We start from the raw sequence: 22,027 nt of genomic DNA on the forward strand, positions 1-22,027 counted from the left end.
AGCACAAGCAAACAGGACTTGAATTATTGCTCTCCCACAGCATAACAATCTGATTGTTATGACCCCTTGTGTCTTGCAAAATACACTAGAGAGGTAATTGTGAATGTTTCGTGTTCCACGTGTTATAGTTGGCAGGGGTCAGCATTAGCCGAGTGGCCTTTGCCCAGTACTCAAAGAGGTATCATCTCTTCCCTTGCTCACTTGATAAAATGTTAAACAGCATCAATTCAGGCCATGTTTCTGTGACACAGAAAAGACAAAATCATTTTCCACGGAAACTTCTCTTTTAACATTAAAGGAGAGCTGGAAGCATGACCGCTCACACCCATTGCTAACAAGTGTGGACACTGAAATATCAAAAAGTGTTCTTTATGGAGAAATGGCTCAGTCAGTAAAGGGTTTGTTGGGAAGGCAGGAGGACCTGAGTTCAGATATCTAGCACACATATGAACAGTGGCTTTGGGAGGTATAAGCCAATAATTGCAGTGAATGCTGGACAGACAAAGACAGATCCAGGAGCCTCACCAACGATCCTATGTAGCTGAATCAGTGAGCTCTAGGTTCTATTAGAGACTCTCTTTCAAATAATAAGGTAAAGAACAATTTAAATAGGTACCAGTAACAACCTCTGGCATCCACATGCATGAGCACATAACAAACACATACTCACAAAACACACACCACACCATACACCACACACCACACACACCACACACACTACACAGACATAGACATGAACATGGGAACACACACTACAAGCTTTATCTTATATAAATGTATATATATATATATATATATATATATATATATATATATGAGAGAGAGAGAGAGAATTTACCTAATGACTCATATCAGGAAACAGATAATGCCAGAATTTTTTAAAAAAAACACAGCTTTAAGTCAACATTCTTATTTAAGCCATACATGGGAAAAGATAAGAAATTACACCTGAATATGGAAACTTAACACAGGCATAAACAAAACTCAAGGTCCTTTTTTATTTAATCACTGGTCATTGCAGAAAAGATGACTTATGTATTTAGTCCTTTATCAATGAATGTCATCTAGCTAGACACTTAAATATTATACTCAGTCATTTTCCCCAAAGAATATTTGCATTAGACTTTGCAAGAAAAATATAACAAAAATACAAATTAAAATTAAAAAATATTTATACACCTAAAATAAATGCACATGAAACACAAAGAAAACCCCCAAAATATCATTGAAGTTTCAAAATCTGAATTAATACTGAAGACAGACTGATGTGAAAGTTCCCATTCATTTATTTCTATATTACTTGTCCTAAAAACAAACTAAACTTTTATGGATAGAATAAAGTAAAAGCATAATAAAAGCATGAAACATGTTACTTGGGGAGTAATCACAAGGCTGTTAAGAAAACTGTAAGTCTCCAGCTTCTTGTATAAGTAGAGGCTATGAAAAAAAAATCTATTTTGAATTATAGGATTAGTACTTAGAACAATAGTGCTCTACCTTCCTAGTGCTATGACGCTTTAATACAGTTCTTCATGCTGTGGTGACCCCCAAACCATAAAATTATTTTTGTTGCTACTTCATAACTGTAATTTTGCTACTTTTATGAACTATATTATAAATATTTTGTAGATAGAGGTTTACTAAAAGGGTCATGAACTGCTGACCTAGAACAGTCCAGCTAATAACTATACCCAGATTTCATTGGGGAAAAATTCTAGGAAGCATGTTAGTGTAGCCATGGAGAAAGGCCTTCAGTGGCCCACTGGGTAGCCAAAGTCTCTCGTCTTAAGCACTTAGCTCCCAATGTGAAAGCTTGTTGATTCTGCCCATCATCTAGATTCTTCTTGGAATATAATTTAAATATGTTATTCTTCCTCATTTATAGAACTGTTTTAATCATATTTAATCATAAATAAATACATCCAATATTTTACAGCTTAGTTAGGGCAGTACGTCATGAAATAATTTCCCAGTCCTTGCCTTGTTCCATAGATCTATGTCTAGCACACTTCTTTCACTTAACACATCTACTAAAATCACAGCTGCCTTCATTCTTCTCTTTGTCATGGAGGTATGTGCCATGTTCAAGTCAGTTTCATCATTTACACAGTGGTTATGTTGGTTTCTAGCATGAAGATTTGTTAATTGCTCATTTCTTGAATAGATGTGCAGTAGCATGGGAAGGATATCACAGCTTCTAAACTTTTGGGGTGCCACCTTTATTCTTAATCATATAGGAAAGGACAATTTCTGCTAACTCTTGAATTCAGTTGGACCTAATCCCAAAAATTTTAAATTTTTTTTTTTTTCGAGACAGGGTTTCTCTGCAGCTTTGGAGCCTGTCCTGGAACTCCCTTTGTAGACCAGGCTGGCCTCGAACTCACAGAGATCCGCCTGCCTCTGCCTCCCAAGTGCTGGGATTAAAGGCATGCGCCACCACCGCCCGAAGTTTTAAAATTTTTAAAAGAATTAACCTACCTCAAGATCCAGCTATATCACCCCTGGGCATATTCCCAAAGGACTCTTTTACCATACCACAAGGACACTTGCTCAACTATGTTTCTAGCAGCTCTATTTGTAAAATACAGAACCTGTAAACAACCTAGATTCCCTTCAACCAAAGAATGAATAAAGAAAATGTGGCACATTTACACAATGGAGTATTACTGAACTGTTAAAGACAATGACATGAAATTTGGTAACAAATGGATGGAACTAGAAAAGATCATCCTGAGCAAGGTAACCCAGACCCAGAAATGTTGATGGAGGTTTCTATCCCACCCAGACCGGCAGCCGTTCAGTCACAATAGAAGTTGACATTAATCATAAACTGGTTGGTCTATTAGCTTAGGCTTCTTATTAATGCTTATATCCTACATTAACCCATCATTCTTGTCTGTGTCAACCATGTGGCTTGGTACACAGCAAGGCATTCTCACCTTGCTTCCTCTGCATCTGGGTGACAACTGCAGACTGAGTCTTTCCTCTTCCCAGAATTCTCCTGATCTTGTCGCCCCACTTCTACTTCCTGCCTGGTCCCTCCACCTATACTTCCTGCCCAGGCTAATAGCCAATTAGTGGTTTTTTTTAAAGCAATACAGGTGACAGGGTAGAAGACCATTGTCCCACAGCACACTCCCATTTTTTCTTCGAAACAAAAGCTCTGCATACAATCTCTTTTGTTTAACTTTCTTCTTGACCATTATCCATAACAACTTGTAACCAACATTCTACATAAAGACAAACATCCATAATCCATTTTATTCAGGAGTCTGGGCAGCTAGAAAATGAACAAGCAACCTTCATACAACAAATTGAAACTCCAACGTGTGTTAGCAAAATTCACATAAAATTTGAGAGGGCTTGGAAACAACCTCTCTCAAGACCCAGCAATACCACTTTTGGGTATATAGCCAAAAAAATGCTCAATCATGCCACAAGGACATCTACTCAACTATGTTCATACCAGTATTGCTTGTCATAGCCAGAATGGAAATAACCTAAATGCCACTTGACCAAAGAATGGATAAGGAAAATGTGGTATATTTGCACAATGGAGTACTACACAGCAGAAAAAAATAATCACATCTCAAAATTTGCAGGCAAATGGATGGAGCTGGAAAACATCACTTTGGGTGAGATAACCCAAACCTAGAAAGAAAATTATCACTTGTACTTACTCATAAGTGGTTTTTAAACATAAAGCAAAGAAAACCAGCCTACAAATCACAATCACAGAGAACCTAGACAACAATGAGGACCCTAAGAGAGACATACATGGATCTTATCTACATGGGGAGTAGAAAAGACAAGATCTCCTGAGTAAATTGGGAACATGGGGACAATGCGGGAGGGTTGAAGAGGAGGGGAGAGGAAGAAAGGGAGCTTAGAAAAATGTATAGGTCAATAAAATCAATTTTAAAAAATGGAAGCGTTCTGCATTGAAACCATCTGGTCCTGGGCTTTTTTTGGTTTCAATGCAGAATTCTACCAGAACTTCCAAGAAGAGCTAATACCTATACTTTTTAATGTATTTCACAATATAGAAACAGAAGAGTCATTGCCAAATTCCTTTTATGAAGCTACAGTTACCCTGATACCAAAACCACACAAAGACCCAACCAAGAAAGAGAATTACAGGCTTATCTCACTCATGAACATCGACGCAAAAATTCTCAATAAAATACTGGCAAACCGAATCCAAGAACACATTAGAAAAGTTATCCATTATGATCAAGTAGGCTTCATTCCAGAGATGCAGGGCTGGTTCAACATACGCAAATCTATCAATGTAATCAACCATATAAATAAACTGAAAGAAAAAAACCATATGATCATTTCATTAGATGCTGAAAAAGCATTCGACAAAATTCAACACTCCTTTATGATAAAGGTCTTGGAGAGATTAGGGATACAAGGGTCATACCTAACTATAATAAAAGCTATTTACAGCAAGCCGACAGCTAACATTAAATTAAATGGAGAAAAACTCAAAGCCATCCCACTAAAATCAGGAACACGACAAGGATGTCCACTCTCTCCATACCTCTTCAATATAGTGCTTGAAGTTCTAGCAATAGCAATAAGACAACATAAGGGGATCAAGGGGATCCATATTGGAAAGGAAGAAGTTAAGCTTTCATTATTTGCAGATGATATGATAGTTTACATAAGCGACCCCAAAAACTCTACCAAAGAACTCCTACAGCTGATAAACACCTTTGGGAATGTGGCAGGTTACAAAATCAACTCCAAAAAATCAGTTGCCTTCCTATACACTAAGGATAAGGAAGCAGAGAGGGAAATCAGAGAAGCATCACCTTTCACGATAGCCACAAATAGCATAAAATACCTTGGGGTAACTCTGACCAAGGAAGTGAAAGATCTATTTGGCAAGAACTTTAAGTCTTTGAAGAAAGAAATTGAAGAGGACACCAGAAAATGGAAGGACCTCCCTTGCTCTTGGATTGGGAGGATCAACATAGTAAAAATGGCAATTCTACCAAAAGCAATCTATAGATTCAACGCAATCCCCATCAAAATCCCATCAAAATTCTTCACAGATCTGGAGAAGACAATAATCAACTTTATATGGAAAAACAAAAAACCCAGGATAGCCAAAACAATCTTATACAATAAAGGATCGTCTGGAGGCATTACCATCCCTGACTTCAAACTCTATTACAGAGCTACAGTACTGAAAACGGCTTGGTACTGGCATAAAAACAGAGAAGTCGACCAATGGAATAGAATAGAAGACCCTGACTTTAGCCCACAAACCTATGAACACCTGATTTTCGATAAAGGAGCTAAAAGTATACAATGGAAAAAAGAGAGCATCTTCAACAAATTGTGCTGGCAAAACTGGAAGTCAATCTGTAGAAGAATGAAAATAGATCCATATCTATCACCATGCACAAAACTCAAGTCCAAATGGATTAAAGACCTCAATATCAGTCCAAACACACTGAACCTGATAGAAGAGAAAGTGGGAAGTACTCTACAACACATGGGCACAGGAGAACACTTCCTACGTATAACCCCAGCAGCACAAACACTAAGGACATCATTGAATAAATGGGACCTCCTGAGACTGAGAAGCTTCTGTAAAGCAAAGGACACTGTCACTAAGACAGAAAGGCAACCCACTGACTGGGAGAAGATCTTCACCAACCCCGCAACTGACAAAGGTCTGATATCCAAAATATACAAGGAACTCAAGAAATTAGACTGTAAAAGGTTAATCAATCCAATTATAAAATGGGGCACTGAGCTGAACAGAGACTTTTCAACAGAAGAAGTTCAAATGGCCAAAAGACACTTAAGATCGTGCTCAACTTCCTTAGCAATCAGGGAAATGCAAATCAAGACAACATTAAGATACCATCTTACACCGGTCAGAATGGCTAAAATCAAAAACACCAATGATAGCCTCTGCTGGAGAGGTTGTGGAGAAAGGGGCACTCTCATCTATTGCTGGTGGGAATGCAAACTTGTGCAACCACTTTGGAAAGCAGTGTGGCGGTTTCTCAGGAAAGTCGGGTTCAACCTACCTCTCGACCCAGCAATACCACTATTGGGAATATACCCAAGAGATGCCCAAACATACAACAAAAGTATATGCTCAACTATGTTCATAGCAGCATTGTTTGTAATAGCCAGAACCTGGAAACAACCTAGATGTCCTTCAATGGAAGAATGGATGAAGAAAGTATGGAATATATACATATTAGAGTACTACTCAGCAGTAAAAAACAATGACTTCTTGAATTTTGCATACAAATGGACGGAAATAGAAAACACTATCCTGAGTGAGGTAAGTCAGACCCAAAAAGAGGAACATGGGATGTACTCACTCATATTTGGTTTCTAGCCATAAATAAAGGACATTGAGACTATAATTCGTGATTCTAGAGAAGCTAAATAAGAAGGTGAACCCAAAGAAAAACATATAAGCATCCCCCTGAATATTAATCTTCATCAGGCGATGAAAGAAGACAGAGACAGAGACCAACATTGGAGCACTGGACTGAAGTCTCACGATCCAAAGGAGGAGCAGAAGGAGAGTGAGCACGAGCAAGGAACTCAGGACTGCGAGGGGTGCACCCACACACTGAGGCAATGGGGATGTTCTATCGGGAACTCACCAAGGCCAGCTGGCCGGGGTCTGAAAAAGCATGGTACAAAACCGGTCTCGCTGAACATAATGGACAATGAGGACTACTGAGAACTGAAGAACAATGGCAATGGGTTCTTGATCCTATTGCACGTAATGGCTTTGTGGGAGCCCAGGTAGTTTGGATGCTCACCTTAATAGACCTGGATGGAGGTGGGTGGTCCTTGGACCTCCCACAGGGCAGAGAAACCTGCTTGCTCTTTGGGCTGAGGAGGAAGGAAGACTTGATTGGGGGAGGGGGAGGGAATGGGAGGTGGTGGCGGGGAAGAGGCAGAAATCTTTAATAATTAAATAAATTAATTAATAAAAAAATAAATAAAAATAAAAATAAAAATAAAATAAATAAAAAATAAAAAATGGAAGGGCTTGGAAAGAATTCTAGACACTCAAAAACAAAGTTTAGCTGCATTTGGGGGGGGGGGCCTGATGACATGTCACAGCTTTCTTAAGAGAGGTCTTCTTTTTTTTTTTTTTTTGGATTTTTTCAAGACAGGGTTTCTCTGTAGCTTTTGGTTCCTGTCCTGGAACTAGCTCTTGTAGACCAGGCTGGCCTCGAACTCACAGAGATCCGCCTGCCTCTGCCTCCCGAGTGCTGGGATTAAAGGCATGTGCCACCACCACCCGGCTAAGAGAGGTCTTCTGATAAGCAGTAGCAGGAGGGAAAAAAAAGCATCATGTGCTTTTTCAAAATGGCAGCTTCCTGGGCTGTGCTGGTAGTATGAACTCTGGCTCTTTCAGGAAACCAAACATTTAAATGGGGTTTGTAAGCAGCATGTTACAAACTGCTTAATGGCTTGAGATAAACTTGCTGCATACGTGGAACTGGGACAGTGTGCATGGCTTGCAGAGACAGTGAACATACCTCTGCCATGCTTGACTGGGTGGAGTCAAAAGGCAAAGCAGCCTTATTACTTATCACACCACTGCTTGACTTTTTAAGTAGTGCTTACCATTTTAAGAAGCAGTCCTGGTCAGCAAATAATTACAGATACAAAATAAAGACAGATTCAGATTTTAAAAAAAGACCTCTAAGTGGTTCCCAATGTTGGATAAATGTATGTAGGCTTGGGAGGGGGAAGAAAAAGAATATAGGGTGTTATAAAAAGAAGTAAATGGCTTTTAAAAAAATAAAGCAAAATTTTTAAAGAGACAGAGTAAACTTGTAAAAAAGGGATAAAAATAAAGAAAAATAAGCCACATAAAAATGGAATATACACTGAGAGTCTGGATTTTATATATAGTATTATGTTGTCTTTATTTATTTTTTTTGTCTGCAGAGAGACATTTGATTCTGGAGACTGCTAAGTTAAACCAACATATATATATATATATATATATATATATATATATATATATATATCCCAGGTGGACATAAAGTGGGAGTTCAGGATGGCATGGGGACAGGAGGGATCAGTTGAGGGGAGGATAGAAGGAGAAAGTACTGTGAAAGACAACTGGAATCAGGGGCATCTCTGGGATGAACAATTATCAACCATAACAATACCCAGTCCATTTTTATTTTTATTCAGAGAAAATACTATTCATCCTATCTTGACGAGTCCAAAGTTTTATACCTAATTTTACTTCTATTGTAACTAAGGAAAACTTTATATCTATTGATATATCTGGTCTTCAACTCCATCAAAGATACCAGAAGGATGTAATGTTACCTGAGTTAACAGTGCAAGTCACTTCTAAAACTCTAGAACAAGCAGAGATATCTGGCTGCCTAGGCAGTCATACAGGGTTCCTCTGGAGCATTTATCTTCAGCCTATGAAGCTAGAATATCTGGCAGACTTTTCTATGGAACAGGCATTTTGAAGGACTATCCTGCCTTTTCTTGACAAAATTCAGCAGTTGTTTTCCTTTGTGACCTGTGTGTCCAGTTTGTACTGTCAGCAGCCAAGACAATGGCACTTTCTTGCTCTAATGGCTAACTTTACCACGATGAAAACAAACTCCAAATAAAGATTCTTCAAAGCCTATCATTCCTTTATGAAGTAAATTGGTACTGCCAAGATCAGATATGTCTCACTGTCTTGAAAAATCCTGTACCATTAAACATCTTAAATACCACATTCTATTGGTCTCTGAAGTATTTGAATATCATCTATCTATCTAAATATATCTGTTTAACCTTGAAAAATACCTAACATAAAAATAAGTTTGATAATTATAGATGACTAACTACTAACTTACATTTTAATTATGCACTACATTTTTAAATGAGTTGCATAATTGCAATAGCTCAATCAAGAGTAGATTCATACATACAGTACAGCAAAAATAACTCTATACCAAAATCCATACCAATGTAAAATACTTGAGGTTAATAGCTGTCTTTTTATTTTATATTCATATATCCCCCTAAATAATGACAAATATCTATAACCCACCAAATGACCAAAAATCACAAATTCCATCTTTTGGGAATGTGGGCATTGTGTTCTCAAGACTGCTTTCTGTTGTTTGAGGGCAATGGCATCTTTAAAAAACCCGTCTTGTAGTTTTTTCTGGTTTATTTCTTTATGTCTGTAGCTAAAAATTTCAGGGGCCTTCCCTGATCAAAACTCATCTCTACTAACTTTGAAGGAAACCACAGCCTTTCATTTCCTATGGAAACAAAAGCATAACCTCTTTCCCAACTCAAAACATTTTGTGAATTCCATTTTAAAGTTAAGACATCCCTAATGTAATCTAGGTTGATTTAACAAAACAGTCCTTTTAACAATCCCATGTTTCTCAGTAGCTGTTATTCGCTAATCAACATTCAAATAATTCAAAGTCAACACAACACTACACAGGATCCCTGTGTATTTCCCAGTTTTACTTGACTTTTCCCTTTTATATTACCTTACTCCCTCTTTGAAAACTTTATTATTTTTAAACTATTTTTCCTATGCCTGTCTATATCTGTCTTCTTTTCTTTTTTAAACTTATGCACACTTTTCTTTTTCTATTTTTCAAGACAGGGTTTCTCTGTAGCTTTTGGGGCCTGTCCTTGGAGCTCTCTCTGTAAAACAAGCTGGCCTCAAACTCACAGAACTCCACTTGTCTCTGCCTTCCCAGTGCTTCCCAACACTGCCCAGATGCTTATGCACATTTTTAAGCACACTGTAACCTATTTAGAGTTTTTTTTTTCTGCCTGTCTTTACCTTTTCTGACCATGTGAGCCAAACCTCTAATTGGACCAGGGGCTGACTCCATCTTGCTTGGGTCCACAAGAGAGCCAAGCTTCATGCCTGGCCTAGCTGAGAGCTGTATTCAACTGGGAACTAGGTCTAACTAGGAGCTGCATTCAACCACCCGAGCTCTCGGAAGCCAGTGTCCACACTGTAGCAGGCATTTTCTCTTACCTTGCTTTTTCTACTTGGCATCTTAGCATACCAGCTGCTCAAGTTTAAGAACTACAGTCTACAATACTTTATCTCAAAATAACCAGAAGACTTTTAAGGTCTCTACACAAAGAAATAATAAATGGTTAGGAAATTACAATCTACTTGATTTGATAATACATATATTTATGTATACATATGCAATTACACTAAGCCTGTAAATATGCATAGATATCAAGAATCATTTAAAAGATGAAAACTGAAAGTAAAAATGTTGACTATTGTAGCATTCTTTGTGTATTTTGGCAGTTACCAAATTGAAATGATGCTAAATTTTTTAGCTAATTTTCCAGAATTGTGTTTCTAAATAAATAATACAATTACTCATCCTGTTTGGTTAATGTATGCCTTTATGTCAATGTGCAGAACTAAGATGCTCTATATAGATTGTTTATGATGATGTTCATTTTTCCCAAGAACAGTGATCCTCAGATTTCCCCTGTGAATGCTGTAGAATAATGGTTCTCAGCCTCTCTTTGTGTACGGTGCAGAATTGCGATGCTCACATCTCTGTGTAAATGGTGCACAATATGATCAGAAACACTTGTACAAATGTTTCAGGATAGTGGTCCTCAACCTATGCCTCTAGTCATTGTAGAATAGTGGTCCCCAGTCTCCATTTATAGAAACTGCACAATAATGTTTCTTAGGTTATCTCTGTACATGTTGTACCATAGTGATCCTCAGCTTCGCACTATAGAGTATCTAGAATAGCGGCCCTCATCGTCTCTCCAGATGCCTCAAAAATGGTTCTCATCATCTCTCTATAGATGTTACAGACAGTAGTCCTCAACCTCTCTCTTTAGATGCTGAAGATAATGGTCTTCACAACAACCTCTTTATATAAATACTACAAGTAGCATTACTCCTCAGTGTCTCCTTCTGTGGATGTTACAGATCTGACTCCTCCCCCTCAGTTTTTTTCTGTACAATAAATATAGTGGTCCTTCGCACCTGCCTCTACAGATGTCCCAGATGGTGACCCTCAGTCTCTTTCTGTGACATGAATGAAACACTGATCATCATTTTTTTGAACATTGGCAATTACCTGTGGAATATTTATAGGTGTTAAATTTTTAGGACTCCAACCTCAGATTCTAATTAGTGGTGAGTTTTCTCACCACTACATTTTTATTTAAAGCTCTCCCTGAACTCATAGTGAATGAATTACTGATGAGAAAATAGAATTAGCTCTGTAGTGTCTTAGGAACTTACCCCCCAAATTTTTGAAATTAAAGAGATATGACAAGTGCTTGTTTTCTTACCATTTTTGTCTGAATTTGGTTATCTAAGTGGTGAAAATCTATTTTAGCTAACTGAAGGACCTTGTAATTTGAGATCTTTTAAAATGAAATTGAGCTGTGATAAATCAATAAACCGTATTAAGCTGTGCAGGTTTAGGCATCTATGAAAAATGCTATTCATGGATAGTTGATGCAATCTATCAGCAGTCAAAATAATTAGTGTTGCATAATGTTTTTAAGTTGTGTATCATTTAGCAACACTGTCACTTTCAAGAAAGCTTGACACCCATCCAGTATTATGGATAATAATCTCCAACTAAAGCAGAATGTCATTCCTTAAAAGGGGAGTTTATAAAATCACACCCATTGTCATGTAGCATAGACAGAGGTTATACATGCATCTTTCTGTCAGGGATCTGTTAGCCCTATAGACTTTTCCCACATGTGGCAAATAATGGCTCTCTCTATAGATGTTGCAGAATAATGGTCCTCAACCTGTCTCTGTAGATGCTGTAGAATAGTGGTCTTTAGCTCCTCTCTCCATATTTACTATAGATAGTTGTCCTACTTTGCCCTTTTGCATGCCACATATTATGATCCTTACTCTCCTCTATAGATGCTTCAGTTAGTTGTTCTCAACCCCTACCTCTGTAGGTACTGTGAATCATGGCCCTCAACCTACTTCTAGAGGTGCTACAGTTGTCTTCTCTCTGATATATCCAAGACAAAGATGTTTTATAGATAAATTCTTTTCTTTTGTACTTAATAATTTAGCTCAAATTTTAGAATATAGTGAAGTTATCTGTTCTAAAATGTTATAGTAAATTTGTAGTTGGACCTAAAATATTATAGTTAATATTACATATTTTATGTTATATTTAGATATATAATATGTAATATTTTAGTATAATATATAAATTCTTATCTGAAACATTGTGGTTAATATTTTATAGTTAACTTGTAATATGGTATAAAGCACTGTAGTTGGAACTTTTGGTCATACTGTTGGCAGGTAGAAAAATTAAACAGAAGTAGAGATTTCACATGCAATAACACACTCCTTCAATTCCCCATAAGCTTAGTATCTTCCCTTTGGGGGCACTTTGGTTAACATTTGTGAACTGACATCATCAAGACATCATTACTACCCAGAGTCCTTGGTTTACCCTTTGCTTGGTGATGCACACTGCATGATTCTGAACCAATGTGTGATGATACATATTTACCACTATAGAGTGGATTTACTGCCTAAAAATACTCTCTTTTCTCTGTCTAGTAATTCAATAACTACTTCCTAATGCCTAGGTACCAGTGATCCTTGTACCGTACCCTTCATTCTGATTCTCCCTTGTTTTCACTTAAAGTCAGACAGTAGTTAAAACTACACTTTAGTTAGAGCCGCCCCTTTGCAGATGTGCTATTTTTGTTTAGCAATGTGCATGCATGTTTTCTCCATGGTTTCTATAGCTTGACAGCTCATTTCTTTCCTAAAAGACTACATAACATTACATATATGGATGCCATTCATTTGTCTATGAACCTACTGAAGAATATTTTAGTTGTTCCCAAGTCCTTAATGAATAAAGGCCCTCTAAATACCTGCATGTACATTTTGTATGGAGGTGAGCTTCAATTCATTATGTAAATACCAAGTAAAGTAACTGCTAACTCACATTCAAAGAGAATGTCTTGTTTTGTAGAAAATTACCACACTGACTTCTACAGTATCTGTACCGTTAGAGAGAATGGTTGTGGTTTCAGTAGAGGCTTTGGTTTTTGCCTTCTTTTAAAAATATTAATATTACAGTGTGAGTGGAGGGGGGTCCTACATGCATACTGTATACACATCCTTTCTAATCTTTCTTCTGCTAGTCCTCCCATGTACCCTCAATCACCTCTCAAATTCATGACCTCTATTCTAATTACCATAACATACATCCTTCTTCGTTCATTTATGTTGATCATATGCATATTTGTTTAAAGCTAACCACTTAGGTTTGGATAACTTATCAGGTGATTCATTCCTGGAGGAAGTTGATTCTCCATCTCTCTGTAGGTATTAACTCCCTATAGATCTTTATCTATGATTGAGGCCCTGTGAGATATCCCCATATACAGTAACGTATCAACTGGTGTTTTCACTATGCAGGTTTTGTTGAGAATATCATAACTTTGAGATTTGATAGCTGCTCCTTCATTATCATTTACAGAAGAAATCCTCGTCCTCTGACTCTTAAAATCTTCCCACCCCTTCTTCTGTGATGATCTTTTGGTGTAGGGGTTACCTTATAGATATAAAGTTTCTGTCCTGCCGAGTCCCACAACAATTCAGTCCCAAATAAACACACAGAGGTTTGTATTAATTATAAACCTTTTGGTCTATTTTTCAGGCCTTTTATTAACTAGCTCTTATGACTTAAATTAACCTATAATTTTGATCTCTTGTATTTAGCTATGTGACGTGTTATCTTTTCTCAGTAAGGCATTCTCATCTTACTTCCTCTGTGTCTGGCTGGTGACTGCATCTCTGCCTATTCTCTTCTCAGGCTTCTCCTAGTCTAGTCATCTGCCTATACTTCCTGTATGGCTACTGGTCAGTCAGAGTTTTATTAAACCAATATGAGTTACAAATTTTTACAGTGTACAACAGCATTATCCCACAGCAATAGCAATTGATTGTGGGCATTCCATTGTTATTCTCTCCATTTTTACCAATTGTAGATTTCTGTGATGGTCTCTAGCTCCTACAAAAAGACCCATATTTGATGAGGGATGAGAAGGACAAGTTTTTAGAGTGGAGTTAGAAATTACACTGACTTAGCAAAATGGCAATAATGGCTTCTCCTCTAGAGTCCATGATTTCACTATCCATAAGTAGTGGCTAGGTTTATAGTAGGAGTGCTTGGGAAAAAAAACAGTGGATGACTACACTAAAACTGTTTTCCCAGACCCAACAGGGTAGTTACACACATGAACTTACAGTGACTATGACTGTATGTATGCATAAGACCTACACAAGATCAAGCCAAACAAAAATTTAACTAGGTTTGAAGGAGATACTCACTGTACTTTAGCTGAGGAGCTATAACAATTTATGGCTGCTAGGAGGAGGGAAATTAATTTTTTTATTAAAAATTTTCACCTTCTCCCCTCCTCCCATTTCCCTCCCCCTCTTCCCTCCCCCTGCCTCTCCAAGCCTAAGAGAAGTCAGGGTACCCTGCCCTGTGGGAAGTCCAAGAATTTCCCCTCTCCATCCAGGTATAGGAAGGTGTGCATCCAAACAGACTAGGCTCCCAAAAAGCCAGTATATGCAGTAGAATCAAAACCCAGGGCCATTATCATTGGCTTCTCAGTCAGCCCCCATTGTCAGCCACATTCAGAGAGTCCGGTTTGATCACATTCTCGTTCAGTCCCAGTCCAGCTGGCCTTGGTGAACTCCCATTAGATTAGTCGCACTGTCTCAGTGGGTGGACACACCCCTCATGGTCCTGACTTCCTTGCTCATGTTCTCCCTCCTTCTGCTCTCCATCTGGACCTTGGGAGCTCAGTCCGGTGCTCCAATGTGGGTCTCTGTCTCTATCTCCATCCATCGCTGGATGAAGGTTCTATGGTGATATTCAAGATATTCATCAGTGTAGCTATGGGAGAAGGCCAGTTCAGGTACCCTCTCTTTTGCTGCCCAAGGACCTAGCTGGGGACATCCCCTTGGACACCTGGGAACCCCTCTAGAGTCAAGTCTCTTGCCAACCCTAAAATGGCTCCCTTAAGATATCTTCTTCCCTGCTCCCATATCCACCCTTCCTCCCCCTCAACCATCCCACTCCCCCAAACTCTCCCCATTCCTCCCCTTCTCCCTTCTCTTTCCCCCTCTCCTCCCCCCCCCCCCCCCCCCGTGCTCCTAACTTTTGCCGGGCGATCTTGTCTACTTCCAATTTCCAGGATGATAGATATATGTTTTTCTTTGGGTTCACCTTCTTATTTAGCTTCTCTAGGATCACAAACTATAAGCTCAATGTCCTTTGTTTATGGCTAGAATCCACTAATGAGTGAGTACATACCATATTCATCTTTTGGGTCTGGGCTATCTCACTCAGTAAAGTGTTTTCTATTTCCATCCATTTGCATGCAAAATTCAAGATGTCATTTTTTTTTTTTTAACTGCTGAGTAGAACTCTAATGTGTATATGTGCCACGCTTTCTTTATCCATTTTTCCATTGAGGGGCACCTAGGTTGTTTCCAGGTTCTGGATATTACAAATAGTGCTGCTATGAACAAAGTTAAACAAATGCTTTTGTAGTCTGATTGGGCATCTCTTGGGAATATTCCCAAGAGTGGAATTGCTGGATCCTGAGGTAGGTTGATTCCCAGTTTCCTGAGAAACCGCCACACTGATTTCCAAAGTGGTTGCACAAGTTTGCACTCCCACCAGCAATGGATGAGTGTTCCTCTTACTCCACATCCTCTCCAGCATAAGGTTATCATTGGTGTTTTTGATTTTGGCCATTCTGACAGGTGTAGGATGATATCTCAAAGTAGTTTTGATTTGCATTAGGGAAATTCATTTTTCTTTAGGGATATGGCCCCTAAGAGGCCACCTATGATCCAGTAGATGGTCTTGCAATCAAGCACATACTGGCAGCACCAGTGTTTGTTTGCATTATTGTTTGTTGTTTTATGCACTAGAAATTTGAAGGTAATAGTGCCTCGGGGATGAGGAGGATTTGGAGGAAAGGAAATAGGGATAGAGCTGATTAAACTATATTGTAAGAATGTACGATATTCTCAAATCATACACATAGAAATCACTACATGTCATTTTCCTGTTTTGTGTGTGGAAAGTGAACGAGAAGAACACAGCCAGTGATAGATCTGCTGCCTCCATCCCAGTGAGTAGAAGTCATCCAACTGAGAAGAGAACAAAGAAGTTTTGTATAAGAAGTTTCAGTTTAATAAAGGTAGGAAATAGATCCAACATAAAAATAGTTCTATGAATTCACAGAGAAATGCCATTTGTTCATTTACTTGACCTTAAAAGCCTCAGTTTTCCTACCTGCAAACAAGGAGGGGAGGATGACAAGGCAGACCAGTGACTTGTGAATGCGCTCCTAAGGAACAGAGAAGTAGCTGTGCCCAGAGTCCAGGGCAGCAAGGAGGCCAGAATCTGCTTCCAAAACAGCAGCTGCTTTGACAGTGAGTATAATTGGTCACTTTCAACATACACTTTCATTTAAACAGGGTTTTCTCTGTCCACAAAAGGTATGAATATTCATGATCCTAGTGATCATTGAAGGCAGCCTTTGTCCCTAAATTCTATTTTTTTTTTTTTTTTTTTTTGGTTTTTCGAGACAGGGTTTCTCTGTGGTTTTGGAGCCTGTCCTGGAACTAGCTCTTGTAGACCAGGCTGGTCTCGAACTCACAGAGATGCACCTGCCTCTGCCCCCCAAGTGCTGGGATTAAAGGCGTGCGCCACTACCGCCTGGCTGTCCCTAAATTCTTGTAAAACCCATTGAGTCTTATGAAGAAGGTCAGTGATTTTTTTTTTTTTTTGATTTTTCTGAGACAGGGTTTCTCCATAGCTTTTGGTTCTTGTCCTGGAACTAGCTCTTGTAGACCAGGCTGGCCTCCAACTCACAGAGATTTGCCTGCTTCTGCCTCCCGAGTGCTGGGATTAAAGGCGTGCGCCACCACAGCCCGGCTAAGGTCAGTGATTTGAAGAGAAGAATGAGAAGGAAATCAACTTTACATTTTGAAATCTGAATTTACTTTACATCATGTTCCATGTGGGCAGAATTTGTGGACTTTGATGGTCTCTTCCTCAATTCCATTTTGTGTTTACTTTCTTGCTTTGCCTGGATTTATTCCTCTTAATGAAGGAGAATGAACCAAAATTTCTTCCACATTTTCTCCAGCAAATCTCGGACTGACTAGGAACGGCAGCACTGAACATAGATTGAGGGCCAAGTAATCTCCATTTCGACCACTCCAGGGCCTTGGGTCATTTGTATACCTGAATAACTGTGAGAGGAAGAGTCTTAGAAGGATGTAGATGCACTCATATAAGTGAGTCATAATACATATCATACTGGCCCTACCTACGGATTAAAAACTTTTCAAAATATATTTTATTGTAAATAATACAATTAAACAGTTTTTCTGGGGTGTCTTTGTTCTTGTTCTAATGCATATCCTTTGTCACTCTAAGCCCATGATACACACTCATTAATGAGCATGACAGAATTGTCATCACTGAAGAATTTTTCTAAATTATGGCAGCAGATCCATGTCTGGAGAAAGACAATGACTATAAAGCACGTGGTATGGGGAAAGCAAAGATAAATGCTAGAATAGTATGAATCAAATGTGATCTAGTTAAAAAGGAAAAATGTGAGTGTTCTAACCATTTTCAAACACCACTCACTACCCAAGATAGAGCCACTCTGAAGGCAAGCTTATCTTATCTAAAAAGCAGAGGACCTGCATTTGATCTCCAATTGCCATCTGGTTTGCAATTACATGTGACACCATGATCAACCTACCAAAAGAACCCTTATCTGTTTTTTTGTGTGTTTTGAAATTTTGAGTAGATATATTATTATAATAATGTAATGAGAAAACAATTTTATTTTCTTTATTGTATCAAATTGGAAATTTACACAAAGTAAAAGTGGTACATTTAATTATTAATACAATGTGTAAGTAAAAAGCAGTCATTTCACCCATAAATATTTGAGTCTCATAAAAAACCAATTACAGCACTGCCTAGTAATTTTCCAATACAGACTACAAATTTTAAAATATAGTTTTACAACAATAGACATGCTAATGTGGATAACGAGTAGCCCAGGAGGCTCAGCCTCACACAAAGAACTACAGGCCATCAAGGAGGGCTGAGAGCTGGAGAAATAGTCTTTCCCCGGGAAGAGCACACCAATTGGTTTTCCAGTACTTAGATGGTCAGCCCTGAAAATGTACACATAAGTTAACACGATGCAGACTGAACAGTTTGTACCTAGGTATTTAAGAATAAATACATATTCATATTCAATACATATGCATGCATATACATATACATACACATATGTTAGAACAATTAATGAAAAGAAGAGGCCAAGAACTTGAAAGAGAACAAGGAGGGGTATATGGGAAGGTTTCAAAGGAGAAAAGAGAAGGGGGAGATGATGTGATTGTAGTATAAACTCAAAAAATAGAAAAACAATTTTTAAAAATTGAAAAATAAAATATAGTTTTAAGAAATAAAAGTGCCATTATTATTATTGACTTACTGAAACTTTGAGGTCTGAGATATCAAGAGACTCAGTCTTAAAATTATTGAAACACTATGATTTGTGTAGTTTGTAGATGTAAGGTTACATTTTTAACATGCATCTCTAAAATTTTCTAGTTGTTTAAAAAAAGAAATACCATATTAGCATATTTCCTTTCATTTTATCAGAGACTGTTTCCTAGCTACTTAAGAAATGGAAAACATTGTAATAATAGCCAAAGTGATTTTTCCATATTAATCCTTTTCCGGGAGTGCTCAGAACCGGTTATTGCTTTAATGGCAGGCCTTTGACTCTAACCATAAGGAGGATCGGTATTTGTGGTGGTGCCTTGTCCACTGGGAGGTGGTCACTGACACCATGGATCAGCTAGTGCCATCCAGAGTGGATTGCGAAGCAGAACAAATGCGTGCTGAATACATGCCCTCCACAGGTCCAGCCAGTTCTGCTGCCACGAACAATTACAAAGGACAAGAACACAGACACTTGAGCAGTTGGAAAGCTTGACCTGAGAGCAGAGACTCATTTGGCACCACACTTATTCAATAGAACACTGCCCTATAATTTCCCCTCCATTGTTATCTGTGAGCGTTTACACAGCTTCACCTTCATTATGTCCCCTGTTGCCAGCATTGGCTGTTTGTCACATCTATTGATTGCACTCAAACTGCAATTTACATGAATTGCTGGTGACTGGTCTTAGAAAATCCTATCTCCCTCTGATGGCTTGGCTGCTAACTCTTCGGACAAAGGACCATCACCGAGTGTCCCATAAAAAACAATATGTCTTTAAACAAACCCGTGCCACTGTCAGTCCACAGCCAAGACGTTCCCGGTTACGTCAATACTGTGGGTATAACTAACGATGCTGGAATCCTGGCAAACTTTGTAAGTATGTAGTTGAAATCTGCTTTCCTTTCCCAAGGAAAGTCCCAAGTACAATAAACCATCGATAAAATCCCTATGCCTTTTGTGACACCATATTGAGGGCAAAGGAGAGATGGGAATTCCTAGGAAGTGTCTGGATGTGGCATTTTCCATGAATCACGGTACCTGGTGGCCCAACTTGACACTTGAGTACATATCTTGACATTTGGCAGATTAGATAGCTAACATCGCAAGGGTTGAACTGAGCTCTGAAGTCAAGGATGCATGACTCCAAATCTACTCTTGTTCTCAGGTTCTGTCTACTCCCTCATATGCACCTGAGGGGTACACATCTCCCGGTGGAACTTTCTTGTTCAAATTTCTCTTGAAATTATGGACTTCTCATGTAACATTTTAGAACTCTTCCCCTTTTAATTTCTGCATTCTCGCTTTTGCAATTACTCTTCTGCAATTGAAAGACTGCAATTACTTCGTGTATGACATTTCTTGTGTCATTTTGAATGAAACATTTCTGGTTCAGAGAAGGACTATATGACATTAGACATATGAATTAACTAAGCAATCATTTACTACTCTACCCCCTCCTACTCTGACCCAAAGATTTACTCTAGAAAAGAGAAAAGGCATTTAGTCACATGTACAGTAAAGAGAAAGAACCCAGACATTGGTGAATGTGTCTACAAAATTACAATGGTACCAAATATATATTAATATTGAATCTGTGGTCCAATATTAATGTGGACCAATACTGTGATCAGAATAGTGTATAAAACACTTGAAGATGAAGATCTAAGTTCAAATACCCAGAATCCACTAAAAACCATGGCAGAACACATATTTAATCCTAGTGTTACTGTGATATAAGATGCGAAGTATAGACAGGAAAAATCTGTCAATGTTTATGCGTTTGCTAGCCTTGACATACATCACACACACACATACACACACACACACGGGGGGGGGGTACGAGGGAGAGAGAGAAATAGAGAGAGAATTTCTTATTCCATGTCATCCTTCCTCATGATTTAGCCACTGTTCTGACACTAGGAGGTTGATACCAATGTTCTCTGCTTCTGCCAAAGGGAAAAGTAAAAATACAGATAACTCAGTTGTGGTCCCATCTGGCTCTACCCTCTCTCAACTATATTATTTCATCGTGATGCTGTGCCACCTTCCTCTGCCAACAGACCTGTAGGTTGTTTTCAGAGACAGCAGCTGACTTGAGTTATTTTCTGGTACCTGCACACAGATTTCCATTGCTTCAATAATTTTCAAAATGCCAACTCCTTTAATCCTCACCTTAATACTTTGAAGCATAGCTGTTTCCCAGAGTACAGAAGAGAAACCCAGGGTCAGAAGGCCTTAACTCTTGGGGGAGAACTTCCCTAGTGGTTAGATTTTGAAGTCATGGACTGATATATAAATAATTTGACTGAGAACTAAATATATGAAGCAGGAGAAAGCATGGAAATAAATTGCTGAAAGGATGTCCCATATTCTAAAAAAGACAATTTCGTTCTCATAAAATGTTCACGAGATCCCCAAAATCCCTAGGAAAACTATAAAGCCAAAGGGCTGGAATTCTACAGATATCCTATGGAAACCACTGTGACTCAAAGCTAAACTGACATAAATGGTTCAGTAGAAGATTGCAATAAGCTTTCTTTTCTTCTGAAACATGAAGCTCATGAATATACCCAATCCTACTTGCTCCCATGATGTGGTGGTGTGATCACTTACACTGTCTTCACTGGGCTTTGTTTACTGTTTCTGTGATAGTGATAGTGATAGTGGTGTGGTCACAGTACAATTGTTTGTATTATCAGTGCACTTACAAGGGTGAGCAGGATGTGGATTATTTGTCTAATACACGATAGTGTTAGAAGAAAGACTGCTCAATTTGGATCCAGTCTTTGATATGTAAGAGAACAATGCACATTTCATGGAACTTAGACACATGACCTGAAGTTGTATTTTTAATGAACATGTGATAGCAAAAATACTTCATTTATTGTGCATTGCTAATATTTAAAAATAATATATATTCATTCTTTAAAAAGTTTATCTATAGATTTTATACATAAATTAGATATATACACATATTTGTATTTATAGTATTTTGTTCATATCCTCCTCTAGTTTCCCCCAAGGCAATCCAAAAAAATGTCTCCCTCCCAAAAAAGTTCGTGTCTTTAAAAGAACTTCTGTGGATGGCAACACTGTCACATACAGTCTACACTGATCTGTTGTAGTGCAATGGCACTATTCGTGTATAGGATTACCTTTGGGGGGAATCACATTGACTCAGGTAAGAGATAGTATTATGTTTCCTATAGGAAAGCCTAACACTGCTGCAGTGCTGGCCAATTTGGTTTTTTTGGGATGATTGGTATTTGTAAATTACTGTTTATAGAAAATTGTACTGGTACTGTTTCTTGTATACTGATATGTTGAATATTGAATGTGAGTGTTCCTACCTCTATTTTTGTATGAGTATGCTTATAACTTTGTCTATATTGTATTGATACATCTACCATAT

Source organism: Chionomys nivalis, chromosome 13 (genome assembly GCF_950005125.1).
Source record: "Chionomys nivalis chromosome 13, mChiNiv1.1, whole genome shotgun sequence".
NCBI classification, from domain to species: domain Eukaryota; kingdom Metazoa; phylum Chordata; class Mammalia; order Rodentia; family Cricetidae; genus Chionomys; species Chionomys nivalis.